This window comes from Coenobita brevimanus, chromosome 1 (genome assembly GCF_032717465.1).
Source record: "Coenobita brevimanus isolate Jiangsu-jjx chromosome 1, ASM3271746v2, whole genome shotgun sequence".
Lineage (NCBI taxonomy): Eukaryota > Metazoa > Arthropoda > Malacostraca > Decapoda > Coenobitidae > Coenobita > Coenobita brevimanus.
The window spans coordinates 45,623,697-45,639,269 of record NC_136954.1 but is presented as its reverse complement, the minus strand read 5'-3'; the positions used below and the strand labels follow the sequence as shown (position 1 = coordinate 45,639,269).

The 15,573-nt window shown below is 43.7% G+C and overlaps 1 pseudogene; it reads right to left on the bottom strand.

Moving 5' to 3' along the window:
- LOC145395838 (glutamate receptor 1-like) overlaps positions 1-15,573 on the bottom strand; it is a 378,247-nt pseudogene that overhangs the window by 203,407 nt on the left and 159,267 nt on the right.

Genomic DNA, 15,573 nt, shown 5'->3' with positions numbered 1-15,573 from the left:
GTGAGTGGCAAACCCATCTCGATAAGAGTAACGTATCCAGGACCTGGTGGACTTCCAGCAAGCCACGCTTACTCCAACAGTCCACCTCTGGCACAAAAAACACCCCCCAGTTTTTGACCTCACAAACAAACCGCCCAGAAGAATCACCAACAGGGAGTGAGAGGAGCCCACCTACTTCAAGTGTAGGCCAGCATAAAAGAGTTGCCAACCACCTGAGTCACTCCACTACCACACTGACTGAAACTGTAAACCTGAATGAGACCACACCCACTGAACGATCAGCCTGCCCAGAACAATGCACTCAGTCGAGATTCTTCCATACACTGACTGGACAACTAACACCCAAGCCAGAACACAGCACGCAGCTACGAATTCAATGCACTTCTGCTGGTCAGCAAACAGAAACATTTAACCAAACTTTCCAAACGAAAAACTCTCAGAGACGTAAAATTCACCCCCTCATCACCCAAAGAAATCATCCCCACCCAACTGGACATACACCAATTCACAAGGCCTGTACTGCCAGGTTTACCTAAGAAGAGGTCACACTACTGAAACCTGCTTCAAAAGGACCATTTGTGACTTCTGCCATCGTCGAGGCCACACATTTCAAGACTGTCTCACTAGACTAAATCACGAGAGACAGGAAAAGTTTTTGAGAGACGTCTGCTGAACAAGAGAAGAACAATCTACTCCTCATTCAAACACTGAGCAAAATAGTTGCTCCCTCACCTCATACTACTGACTGGACCCCCCATCAAGTAAAGCCTTCCACCACATATGCCAGCTACCCCAATGATGCACATATCTCCTGGAACCATGTCAGCCACCAACAAGCAAGATAGGCTAACCATCATCTCTGCCAATGTTCGGGGTTTACAAACCAACATTGGTGACCTGGTTCATAGCTTTATAATTCCCCATAACCCATATATAATTGCCACTGTCGAAACATTCCTAAATCCTTCAATTCCAGAAAACTTTGGACTTATTAAAGGCTATTCAAGGTGGCACCGACGTGATCGAGCTCAGGATACGTTCGGTGGTGTTGCAGTATGCTGCTGTAAAGGTTTAACTGTCCAATCCCTTGAAGTGAATATGCCTGATCACATAGAGTTAATTTTCTTCAGATTATCGACTAGCAACCGTGAATCTGTCTTACTGTGTGTCTGTTACCGACCACAGTGGCAAGGATGCTAGCCAAGAGTCTTCCTCCAAACCCATCTGGATACTATACTCCTCCAACATTCCTGCAAGCACACCGTCCTGATTGGAGACTTTAATCAACATCTCGTGGCATGACAATTTACTGAGTTACTCACCGTACATGGCCTCACAAATTTTGTTGACTTCCCAAAACACATATCTGGATCCTCCCTTTACCCAGTCATTAGTGACCTGCCTGACAGCGTGATTTCCTGCCACCCTTTGGGAAATGTGGGATCATCAGACCACTTCACCATCCACACTACAGTTCAGGTGGCAGCTGACCAAGATGAAAACATAACCCGTACCAACTGGCTATGGAGCATGGGTGACTGGGATGGTCTACGGAATGAGCTGGATAACATCGAATGGGATAACTTGCTTACCGGTAATGTAGACACACAAGTTGAGATTTTTACTGAACTACTCCTGTCCCTCCAAGAGCAGTATATTCCCTGCCAGAGATATACATCCATGCCAGAGGACCAGCCTTGGTTCGGGTATAACTGTAGAGTTGCGGCGGATCAAAAAAGCAGGACATGGTAACAATACCTAGCACATCCATCAAGAAGAAATAAGCTAAGACACAAGGCAGCATGTAAGAATATGAAACGAGTACAGAAGCAGGCAATCCAACGTTGGAAAGTAAGCCTTCAAACAAAACTAACTGACCATTCAGCTGGCAACAAAAGCTGATGGAGTTGCATCAAACACCAACAAGGCTTCACACACGATGACTGCATTCCTCCACTCATACATCCAGATGGAAGTGTAGCCACACGCAACAAGGACAAAGCCAAGCTCCTGGCAGTCCACTTCTCTAACAAGATGAGAGTGCCCGACCCAGATCGCTCTCCTCCAACAATCCCGTTATGCACAAGAGCATCACTGGGAAACATCACCATCACCACAGAAAATGTTAGACAACAACTTCTCCAGCTGAACTTTAACAAAGCTGTGGGGCCTGACAACATCAGTCCACACATCTTAAGAAACTGCGCCACCCAGCTTGCTGTACATCTGACTGCAATATTCCAGAAATGCCTAAATTCACACAAGTGGCCAAAAATGTGGAAGCGGGCACAAGTTGTGGCAGTGCACAAAAAGGGGGAAAAAAAAAAACAGACGCTTAGAACTACAGGCCAATATCTCTCTTCTCTATCCCAGGAAAAATACTTGAGACCCTAATGGCAAATAAACTAACAACATTCCTAGAAGAACATCAACTACTCAGCAACAAACAGTTTGGCTTCAGAGAAGGCAGATCTGCTGCTGATCTTCTACTCCAATCTGCTAAATGGAACCAGTCACTGGATTCCGGAATGGACACAATCGTCATTGCAATTGACATTGCTTGTGCCTTCGACAGGGTGTGGCACCAGGGCCTCATCACCAAACTGAAAAGTCTGGGGATCAGTGGTCATTTACTTCACTTGCTACACAACTACCTTAACGCCAGAACCATACGTGTGGTGGTAAATGGTCACACATCCAACGAACTTCCAGTCGATGCCAGTGTGCCGCAGGGCAGCGTCCTTGGTCCAATCCTGAGGAACGTTTGTTTCAATGACACACTACAGCTTATCCCTGAAGCACAAGCATACGCAGATGACTGCACTCTAACATTCACTTGTGACAGACGTGATCGCCAGGCCACCATAACACACAAATCAGTCCCTGCAGAGCACTGTGTCCTGGGGGAAACTTTGGCAAGTTACCTTTGCTCCTGAGAAAACCCAGGCCATGTTAATTTCTCGGAGACCAGATCCTGCTGACACTTCCCTTTCTAACATCCAAATTGAAAACAGAACACTCCCACTTCAGGATGCCATCTCTATCCTTGGGGTGGAATTCAAGAGCAGCCTTACATTCACAAGCCATATCAAACGCCTAGCAAAAAATGCTACCTGGAAATTAGGCTGCATTTGGTGAATAGCCAATCTGCTCGACGATCGGAGAACAGAAATACTATATAAAGAACAAGTTCTCAGTCTTATGGAGGACGCCCCACTGACCTGGTCATCCTGTCCACCCTCTTATCTCAGGCTGCTGGACCAGGTTCAGAATCGAGCAGAAAGGTTAATTCAACTGAAGTCACAACATCCAAGAACGGTTCTCCAGCCACTACAGACTCGACGAAACGTGGGTGGCCTCTGTGTAATGTACAAAATACACATGCAGCAATCTCCCCATTTGGCACCACTCCGTCTCCCTCCAACCCGTGTGCCTGCATACGACACACGGGAATCCCACAACATGGAACACCAAGTGACTGTCCCCTTTGCCAGGACGGAGCAATACCTCAGCTCATTCCTGCCCCACTTCAGTCGCCTCTGGAACTGCATGGTGCGCCTGACAGACATTCACCAGTCAACTACCCTGCACCAGTTCAAGCTTCACATCAACCAATGGCTCCAAAATCAAGCAATATAATATACCTGTGTATATATAGATAGTAATATCAAAGTTTTCCTTAGCTATTCCTAATATATACAGCACTTATAACAGTAAACTCAAATACACAATTATTATCCATAGTTATCTAAATACTGTAATATTAAACCAGTCACTAATTATAAATCAAATATATACTTTCATAATATCATTAGCTAAAGATAACTCTCAGTATAATTACTCAAGTTTTTAGCACAGCTGTCTACAACCCACGTACAAAAATCTGAATAAAGTTTAAAAAAACAAAGAGAGAGAGAGAGAAAGAGAGAGAGTCTAACGAAGATAAAGTGATGATGAGAGGGAGGTGGCAATGAGGCGGAATGGGGGTGGTGGAGGTAATGATGATGATGGTGAAAATAAGTGAGAGAGAGAGAGAGAGAGAGAGAGAGAGAGAGAGCGAGAGAGAGTCTAACGAAGATAAAGTGATGATGAGAAGGAGGTGGCAATGAGGCGGAATGGGGGTGGTGGTGGCGGTAATGATGATGATGGTGAAAATGAGTGAGTGAGAGAGAGAGAGAGAGAGAGAGAGAGAGAGAGAGAGAGAGAGAGAGAGAGAATGGTCCACAGCTGACCTGAATTAGACCAAGGAGGGGAAGCGGGGGTGAGATCATCATCAAAGTCCGTTAAAATTCCACTGCCTTTGAATTACAAGGTCAAGCTAAACTATTGCAAGACAGAACGGCGTTAAAAAATTCTGTATCTGTTAAGAGAAATTTATTTATACACTAATTTCATCGTAGCTAAAATTTCATAACAAAGATCTGAAACAGGATGAAGTGGAACGGAGTTACAGTAAAATATGGTAAACATAATATATGCATCGCAGAACCCAAATTTTGACTTAGGGGAGGAGTAGGGCGACAAGTGAAATGTTTTTATTCCGTGGCAGCTAAAACTACACTACAGATGGATTACCAGGCGCAGCAGAGATACGCGATAAAGCTAAAATGGTATATGGTAAAGCTAAAACAGTATATGGTAAAGGTAGAGTAGTATACAGCAGATCTAAATTAGACCTGAGAGTCGAGATGTAGAGAGGAACTAGCAAGTGAAGCCCAGTTAATATAGTAAATGAAGTTAAAACAGTGTATGGGCAAACTAGAAACAGAGCGTGATAAAGCTAGAGTTGTGTACTGTAGACGTGAGTTAGATCTGAGAGTGGAGAGGTGGAGATGAATTACCAGGTGGTGTAGAGATAATATATGATAAACAGTATAGATATGCTAAAACAGTATATATTAAAGCTAAAACAGTAGTCACAAAAGCTGAAGTATACAGCAGACCCTAACTAGTCCTAAGAGTGGAGTAGAGGGAGGAGTGTAGCCTCATGCTCCGGTGACAGCAAAAATTCCGCTACACCAAAAGGCCATTACTGGGTGACTCTATGGGGCAGCCTCACACAGGGGTAAAACCATCTCTTTTTATCCCTTTATAAAAACCTTTACTGGGAGTGAGATTAGGTGCGGTGTCGTGTGGAGAGAGAGAGAGGGGGGAGGTGGGGAGAGGAGAGGGAAAAAAGAGAGGGGAGAAAAAGTGTGCACAGATGAAAGGATAGGGGAGGGGGAAAAAAGGAAGCGAGGAGAGAGAGAGAGAGAGAGAGTGTGTGTGTGTGTGTGTGTGTGTGTGTGTGTGTGTGTGTGTGTGTGTGTGTGTGTGTGTGTGTGTGTGTACGAGGGATGTAGCAGGGAAGGAATAGGTGTAAAAGTAAGGCGAGTAGTAAGGAATGGAGGGTGTTAGGCAGGAAGGAGAAAAGCCGAGTGGAAATGATGGGTCAGGAATGAGAGATACAGGGAGAGGAAGAACGAGGACGAGGAACGACCATATCAAGTATTCGCTGTTCACAACCCGTCCATCCTGTGGCGTGGTTTATATTGTAGTCCTGTTGCCTCCAGACGATTTTACTCAGCTAAGGGAGAAACGGCTGGTTGTGCAGGGCTAATGAGGACTTTCTAGCTCCCCACAAGAAACACGCTCCTTCCAAAACTGGACAGAACTGTAAGGTGCTCAATACTCTAACGTGACCTAAGACTACCATACCTCCGTCTTGAATGCCGAGTTGAAGCGATTGATTAACACCAGAATATGAAGCTAGTCACGAAGGCATTATGGACAGGACGTAGAGCTGTGGTATTTTCTTTTTTCTACATCTCAGGTACACTCGAATACCATAGTTTCTAGCCTACCCCGGGCTGACAATTGTCGAGACCAGTACCGTACTGAACGGCGCCCCACATTGATGGTTCATGGGGGTTGAGAGTGGGCAACACAGCCGCGAATATAGTCTGAAGCATTTGAGGGATTCAAATTCAACTCACGATCGAGTGTCCCCTCTCTCTCTCTGTCTCTGATTGGACTTTATACTATATACGTAATTTTGTTTTCATATCACCTTATAACTCATGTCATTTACATGATTACATGGTAATCTATATTTTTTCAATATTATATCAAATACTATCTTATTCATTAATATACTGTATTCTCTCATAATGTAAACATGATTCATGTCAATAAAATTCCATTTGTGTGTGTTTTATATATCTATTATACGTTTACCACAATAAATAGTATTATTTACAATAAATTTCCTGCTACCTCAGATAATATACTCGTCACAAGCCAAAATAATATGACAATTATAGCTGACACTCAACAGCGTCTTCGGAAAATGCATATGCAAATGAAAAGTAAAAATAAAGATCTGACTGCATAAAGACAACTATACTAATGCCATCTACTAATGACTGCACGTATAGATATTGAAAGAATACACAAATACCACATTCCAAACCCAACAAACTATTCATTTTATGAATTCCCTCAATGCATACAAAACAGGCTCATTTTTACGTCTAAAATTATATACCTTCTTGAAGGCCTACATTATTTTAAGTTTGGCCAAAGTAATATATTTTCAATCCTAATTATACTTAGTCTTCCGCTTGCAACTCGAGCATGTTCACCTTTTTAGTAATGCGTCCAACCCCCGGCAGCATCTATTACCTCCTGTAGTCTGCTCTGTAAGAAGTCTACTAAACTACTACACACGTTTTGCCGGTTCCTCAATCCCTCCCACACTTCCGTTGCTTTCCTCTCTACTTCTCTTTTGGTTTTCATTTCAACATGCCACTCCTGAACCATATATGCCCACAAATTTTCTAATGGATTACAGTCTGCCCCTTTAGGCGGCCAATCCAACAAAATTATCTCTGGATGAGAAGTAAACCACCTCCTTGCTACCCTGCATGTGTGGATGGGAGAGAGGTCTTGCACCATATAAATGGGTTGAGGGTGGGGAATGGCAAACGGCCGCACCGAAGGGAGGAAGGAGGTTTCGAAAATATTGATATACTGCTTTCCATCCAAATGACCCTCAATGGTTGTTAGCTCTCCTACAACCCCCCCCCCCCACCACATCCACCCATGGAGGGATATTGATATACGTCCGCTTCTCGATGTTTCATGGATATTACGGGTTGCATATCGTGTTTTTCTTAAACGCCAACACTGTCGGCCAAGAGCTGAGACAGACGAAAAAGTTTTTTCGTCAGTGAAAATCAGTTCCATTATTTAAGTAAGCCTGCGCAAATCTTAGTCGAGCTTCTCTGTGAACGTCACTTAACGTCTCTTTGCGTGCAGGAATGAAACAATTAAGGCCGGCTTCCTTCAATTGGCGCCTCACAGTGACAGGATGACAGCGTAGCCCCACATTCCGTGTGATATTAACTGCCGTTGTTAGAGGTTGTCTTTCTGCTTCCCTCCGTATTGCATCGTCTTCATCAGGTGTTGTGACACGAGGCTGTCCGAATATGAGCCTTGTCAACATGTGACCCTCCTCCTCGTATCTCCTCACCCATAGCTGAACAGTATCTCTGGACATGCCCAGTAGGCGACTTATCTCTCTTATCCCCTTACCAATTTCGTGATAAGCCATAAACTTAGAGCGACGTGTTATCACTTCAGGTCGGTTAGCTCTGGTTCGTGGTGGTCGCAAGCTACGTCGTGGCTGCTGTTCCATACCTAGAATGGCAAATATACATTTAAATTCAGGGCTACTTCATTTTCTGCATTACGTCACACCTAACACGTAGAAACAGGAAATTGAACAATATTGACACAACAATACAGGAATATATCTTTGTTACTCCACTGTTGTGGATATACGGAAGTTGGTGGATGTTAAAATGGAATAGGTATGCATTAGAGTAATAATTCATAATCACATACTTAATGGCATACATCAAAACTACGTGTAACGTATACGATCAAAGTTGTAAGTATACAAACATAATCTCCATAATTATTGTGCAGCGTTAAATAAAATCAAAGGATGTTTTTCATACTTACTGTCAGTGAAACTTCAGTAGTAAGAATGATACAGAGGTAACGCAGCAGCCACCAATACTACAGCTCGGTTCAGCTGGGTTGGGACAGGATTCGAGACCCTCAAATGTTTCACAATCATTTGTGACTATGAGTTGCCCACTCCCACCACCACGCTGAATCATCACTGTGGGCCGCCGTTCAGTAAGGGTACTGGTCTTAACCACTGCCAGAGCTGGGCGGGCTAGAAACTATGGTATCCGAGAGTACGTGGAAGCTATATTATAATGATACGACATCCGTATGTTAGTTGGTTTGTTACCGTGACACAGCAAAAACGGAACACGTAGCGCATATTTTTGTTAGAGTATGGTACCGTTAAAATGCTCTAACCTGTACAAAACAATTTCCAGACCAGTTGGGCCACCGGTTCCCGAGTTATGACCCATTCCTGGCCCTTTGTTTCATATTTAGGATATGCTGTTTGTGCAGGGGTTGGATTCGGCCTTCGTCCAGCGTTGAAATTACCAACATGAGTGACGTGTTTCTTGTAGTCACTCTCGCCTCTCCTTTCTGCCTCCTTATACTCCTAAAATTGTATCGTATAATGGTATAGTATGATCGTATTACAATGATCCAATTTCTGTATGTTTGTTGGTTTGTTTGTCACCGTAACAGCAAAAACGGCGCATGTAGCACAATTTTTGTTTGAGCAAGGTACCATTAAAATGCTCTACCTAAAAGACAAAAACAATGTTCGGTCCAGTCGAGCCACCGGTTTCCGCGTTATGATCCATTTCTGATGACAGGAAGTAACTTGACATCAAGCGAAGGACGCCGAAGGTGGCCTCTCAGCGAGTCAGTACAAAAGGAAGAAAATCCGAGCCAGGTTAAGGACAAAGAAATATAAAAGAATATCGTGGTATTCTATTGGTTTGGCTTGGCCTAAATATACTCTGTCCATCCCGAATTACTGTCTCTCCATCCTGAATTACTGTCTCTCCATCCTGAATTAGTCTCTCCATCCTGAATTACTGTCTCTCCATCCTGAAATTCTCTCTCCATCCCGAATTACTGTCTCTCCATCTTGAATTACTGTCTCTCTATCCTGAACTGCTGTCTCTCCATCCTGAACTGCTGTCTCTCCATCCTGAATTACTGTCTCTCTCTCCATCCTGAATTACTCTTTCTCTCTCCACCCCGAACTACACTCTCTCCATCCTGAATTACTGCCTCTCCATCCTGAATTACTATCTCTTCATCTTGAAATAGTCTCTTCATCTTGAATTACTGTCTCTTCATCTTGAATTACTGCCTCCATCCTGAATTAGTCTCTCCATCCTGAATTACCGTGTCTCCATCCTGAATCTCTCTCCCCATCCTGATTACTCTCTCCATCCTGATTTACTCACTCTCCATCCAAAATTATTCTCTCCCCATCCTAAATCACTCTCACTCCATCCTGAATTACTGCTTCTCCATCCTGAATTATTGTCTCTCCATGCTGAATTACTGTCTCTCCATCCTAAATTACTCTCTCTCCATCATGAATTACTATCTCTCCATCCTGAATTACTGTCTCTCCATCCTGAAATACAGTCTCACCATCCTGAATGTAGAGCTATCACACAAAACTATGGTGCTATACTCTGTCCACTTTATCCTGGCCTAAAATGAAGTAAAGCAGACGCACTGGAATAACAGCGATCTTTACTCTTGTTTACTCTCTCTCTCTCTCTCTCTCTCTCTCTAAGTTTTCACTCATCACCACCAGAAATCCCCCGTGTACCATAGCCCCTTTCCCCTCCTTCCATCTTAATTAATCTCTCCTTCCCTTCCCTTCCCTCATCCCTCCCCTCTCCTTCCCTTCCCTTCCCTTCCCTCATCCCTCCCCTCTCCTTCCCTTCCCTTCCCTCATCCCTCCCCTCTCCTTCCCTTCCCTTCCCTCACCCCTCCCCTCTCCTTCCCTCTCCCATCCACTCTCCTTCCCTCACCCTTTCACTCTCCTTCCCTAACCCCTTCCCTTTCCTCACCCCTCCCCTCTCATTCCTCTCCCCTTCCCCTCTTCTCCCATCTCGTCTACATCTCTACCTTTTCTTGCATTCTTCCACCCCTATTTATTACACCACTGCTTCCCTAACCCCTCTCCCTTTCCTTAAACTCTTCCCCCTATCCCTTCTCCCTCCATCTTCTCTCCTTGTCTCCTTGTCTGCTTGTCTGTGTGTGTGTGCCTATTTCTGTCTGTCTATTTACCTATATCTCTGTCAGTCTGCTTGTTTGTCTGCCAGTCTATGTCTTGGTCTGTCTGTCTGTCTGTGTCTGTATCTGTCTGTCTGTCTGTGTCTGTATCTGTCTGTCTGTCTGTGTCTGTATCTGTCTGTCTGTCTGTCTGTCTGTCTGTCTGTCTGTCTGTCACTGTCAGTCTGTGTGTCACTATTTGTCTGTCTGTGTCTGTCACTATCTGTCTGTCTGTCTGAGTCTGCGTCTGTCCTGTGTCGGCATTTGTTTTCTGTCGGCGTCTGTCTGCATCTCTCTCTCTCTCTCTCTCTCTCTCTCTCTCTCTCTCTCTCTCTCTCTCTCTCTCTCTCTCTCTCCACACTTCCCTCGCATACCGTGGCCACTTTTCCCGCCACATGACTGATGGTGAAGCCCGCGCTAAGAAGTAATTCCCCAGCAAGCAATAAATCCAGACGCCAGTGAGGGAGACGGAGGGAAGGAGGGAGGGAGAGGTATGGGAAGTTAGGGAGGGGCGAGGGAAGTAAGAGAGAGAGGTGGGGAGGTGAGGGAGAAGTGAAGGAAGTGTGGGGGAGGTGAGAGAAGCGTGGGGGAGGTGAGGTAAATAAGGGAGAGGTGAGGTAAATGAGGGGGAGGCGAGGCAAATGGGGAAGAGGTAGGCGGAGATGAAGATAATGAGAGGTAGGTGAATGGAAGGCCAGCAAACAGAGGAAAGTGCTGAGGAATGGTATGCTGTGGGGAGGTGAGGAAGAGGCAGGAAGAGGAAAGGAAAGAAGAAGGGGAGGGGAGGGGAGGGGAGGGGAGGGGAGGGGAGGAAGGGAGGGGAGGGGGGGGAGGGGAGGGAGGGAGGGGGGGGAGGAAGGAGGGGAGGGGAGGGGAGGGGAGGGGAGAAAGGAGACGAGAGAGAAAAATGACGTAGGAGAGAGCGAAGAAGACAGGGGTGAGAAGAGAGGGGAGGAAATAAGTGAAGTGGAAGAAAAAACGGGGTAAGTAAGGGAGAAGAGAAGAGAGGAGAGGAGAGGTGAGGAGAGAAAGGAAAAGGAGAGTTACTGGAGGAGAGGAAAGGATAAAGAAAGAATGTAGGTAAGGAAGAAGAAAGGAGCAGAGATTGGAAGGAAACAGGGACGTGAGACAAAGACGGGCAGACACAGGCGAGGTGGGGACAAACTAAGGTAAGAATGAGAAGGATAGGACCTGTCTAAAAAGCAGTAGGTAAGAAGGGAGGTGGGATTATGCAGGGAGACAGGCGTGAGGGAGGTAGGCAGAGAGGTTAATAGTTATGGAAACCTATAGGTAAAGAGGTATGTAGAAACAACGTAGATAATGAAGAGAAGCGAACAGGAGAGGTATGTGCGAGAGAAGTAGGTATGGAAAAGCAAGATGAGAGAAGAGACAGCTAGACAAAAGGCACGCAAGAGGAAGGCAGGGATTGGAAGGCATCAGGCAACCATGTACGAATAAGATACGATAATCCCAATATAAGGCCACTATCCTCCTTTCCAAGGATAGGGAAGTAGCAAGGGCATTTGCAAATCTAGGCAGTTGAGCTGTACGGTACTGGTGCCACCACATGAAGGCGTCCCTATTCAACACGGCGGGTGTATGTAAAGGGGGTGGTGGTGAGTCGTGGGAAGAGGGGTCGTTACTGAGGACGGACAAAAAAGCCCTAAGGTTCTTTTGTCACGGCTGACTTAAAAGGACGCTGCCATAGGAACAGAAATAGAATGAAAACGAGATGGTGTGTGTGTGTGTGTGTGTGTGTGTGTGTGTGTGTGTGTGTGTGTGTGTGTGTGTGTGTGTGTGTGTGTGTGTGTGTGTGTGTGTGTGTGTGTGTGTGTGTGTGTGTGTGTGTGTGTGTGTGTGTGTGTGTGTGTGTGTAGATAAGACAAATGATGTTAACCCTCCCCCGGTCGAGACAACTCTAGCATTTTATTCCAGCAAACGCCAGACGATTTTATTCGACTGGATGGGTCACAGGAGCCGGACTTAATAACGGTACCGTAAATCCTCTCATTCACGGACAACAATAGTCTATGGACGGGCTAACGGCAGCTGGGTGAGCTATACGAGCCTGAGTGTGTTAACAGAGTGGTGATAAAGGAAAGACTGATAAAGACAATGACTGACAGTTCGATAGACTGATGGACTGATAAAGACAGGCTGATAAAAAGACTGATAACTGACAGACAGACTGATAAACACTGATAAAGACACTGATAAAAACAGACTGGTAATGACATTGATAAGATACTGATAAAGACTATCATGATAAAGACAAACGGATAAAGAAAGACTGATAGAGACAGATTGAGAAAGACAAACGAAAAAAGACAGACTGATAAAGACATATCCAGAGCTGAACATAAGCGGGCATCTCAAAAATATTCACGAAAGATCCCCTGCCGTAACTTAGATGTGATTTTGCTAAAAAAAAAAAAAAAAAAAAAAAAATTGGAGCCCTTCCTTGTCTCTGATTTTTTTCGCTCCGTACTAAGTTTAACTTTTCTCAGTATAATCACCTTTCCAAAACTTTTTTTACCCGACCTAAAATAATCTACCTTAACCCATTCTAAATTAACAAATTAACCTAACAGACAAACCTAACCTCATACTACCAAAACAGACGTAACCTAAAAAGATTAACTTAACTACTGGCAAAATAAAGTTAACCTTACCTAAAATTTCCTGGATTAAAAAATAAAAAAAATGGTATACAGAACGCAAATCAGCCGCCTGATGTTCCTACGCAGAGCATATCTTAGTTAAGAGAAGAAAATTATCGTGGTTTATATCTGTTCTCTGCAGTATGAACAAAGAAAGGAAAGTGCAGAGGTTCCCCGTGTCCCTAGTTCTTCCTGCAAATACAAATTACAGTTACAACCTGGCACCGATAGTGATTAGGCTTGATAAAATCTACCCAGCTCTGTACATTCTATCCAAAAACTATCAATACATACTTAGCACAAAGTAATCTAACATCTTCAAAGAAAAGAAAAATCGGTGCACAGTTTAACGAGAAATAATCAAACACCACGTCAGAAAACCGTCGGTTTACATTTAACGCGAAATAACACCACGTCGAAACCTTACCAGTGAACATTTATCACAAAATAATGTAACACCACGTCAAAAAATACAGGCTTACATTTAGCACGAAATTATATAACACCGTGTAAAAAAAAATCACATTTAGAGCGAATTTTTATAAACACCGCGGACACTACTACAAAAAGCCCAGTGATCTTGCACCTCGCTGGTAAACCTGCTTTGATAAGAACGCCATTCCTATCTCGGCTGCGACATTCAGAAGATAACAGATTAATCTTCTGGGAACATCGCAGGTAATACTGATTATTCTGGACACCATCAGGCCGTTTCTGCTCTATTTTTCCACTCTTATTATCAATTATACGTGAAGGTCTACGACAGGTGTTCTTAAAGTAGTGCCTCAATACCCCAAGGGAGTGTTTCAATGGGTTCTTGGGGGTATCCAGAGGGGCATCCTGGGAAAAAGTGACCAATTTCGTGTATGGTAACACTCACTGGCAACACAGAAGGAAAACAAAGTTGTGTATGTTATTTTGCTGAAAACAGAAGGCCACAGAATTCAGCTGTTTCTGTACAGTCGTTCTCTTGTCGCTTTTGACGTGAAAGTAAATGGAGTAATAATATCAGAAAGGGGGGATCAGGCTGACTTCGAGATGAACCTGGGGGTATCATGGTCGAAAAAGTTTACGAACCACTTGTCTAAGAATACCACTTAACTCATTTCCATGGCGTTTCTCTCTCTCTCTCCATAATAAATGTAAACCACTCATCTCAGTAGACTTGGCTCCAATTAACTTGTCTAAGGTATTTTTTCTTAATTACTTTATCCGACTTAGGTTTGACAGCTAGTCCTAAGCAGAGAGAGAGAGAGAGAGAGAGAGAGAGACCTGTTTTATATTATTATTATTATTATTACTACTACTACTACTATTATTATTATTATTATTATTATCATCATTATTATTATTATCACATTACCATCAAAACTGAAGAGCAGTATGTTCGCTGGCTTAGGAGATTCATTTGCACCTTGTGATTTCTATAACCTGGTGTGATGGTGATATGACAACGACGATGATGGGAGTAAGATGGGAAGTGGAAAGATATGGATGATGATGATGATGATGATTGTCACGGGGTTTTTAAGATAAATGCAATATTAAAGGATAATTTTTCAATAATACTGAGAACAGGACAATGAACTGTCTTGCTAAAACTCAAGCAATGATTACTTTATTCTGGCTTGCTTCGCCGATTCTCTAAGAACGAGAATTTATAAACTTTCTCAACTGTACACAGCAGAGACTAATTACTCACAAATGCTGTTTATTAGTACTGTTGGCCTCTGGAGAAAGTGACTCCACCCCTGACAATCAATAACTAATACTATTAATGATATCAGGTTCTTGCTAATGCATTAACTCCTAGTTGGCACAACGGATTTTAAGCTTAATACAACAAGACTGGCCTAAGTACCAGTTATGAATAGCAAAGCGTTTATGCAAGCTAGGAGCTATAAGTGAAATAAGCTCAATGGAGAAATGAAACACGAGTTTACATTACATTAAGCTCAAAGAAAAAGAACCGTAAATTTATTGAGTACAATAAAATAAATTAACGTTACATGAGTCTCAAGATGAATTTAAAATAATGAGATCGCACTCACTTGCTCACTCAAAAGCTAAACTCTTAAGCCTAAGAAAACGAAAAGAAAATACTGGTCAGAAAAGTGGACAACGCGGATGACTGGGCGTCGTTACTGGAAGGACACTGCACTCGCTGTCTCTCGCCTATCACAGCTATGTGGAAATTCAGGAATGGCGGCACTACACGCTCTGGCCCAACCTGCTTTCGTGGCGCTCAAACCTCGACTGCCTAAATCGTGGGAAAGAGGGGAGCGCTGTGGCCGCATTACTAACGGCTAGAATGAGCGAAACATGCCCAAAATAAATCGCTCAGCGGAAGTGCTAACGTCTCGCATGAAGACGATCATTTATGACATTGAAAAATTGCCTTAAAAACACTCCCGACCGGGTGAGCGGTTAACTGAACCATAAACACTGGGATTCTACTAGAGTTCGCGGTTTCCCAAAAAATTTAATGTCACGAGCCGACTTGTGACAATGATGATGATGATGATGATAGATAGAGAGATGGTGACGACGACGACAATGATGATATTCTCATATCAAATATTTGTGTCCTGGTAATATCGAGTAATATCTCTTCCACCTAGCACCAAATTATGTTATTCAGCAGGAAGTGAGGGAAGAAACCAGGGAGAGTTGTTAACATTGTCAACACATA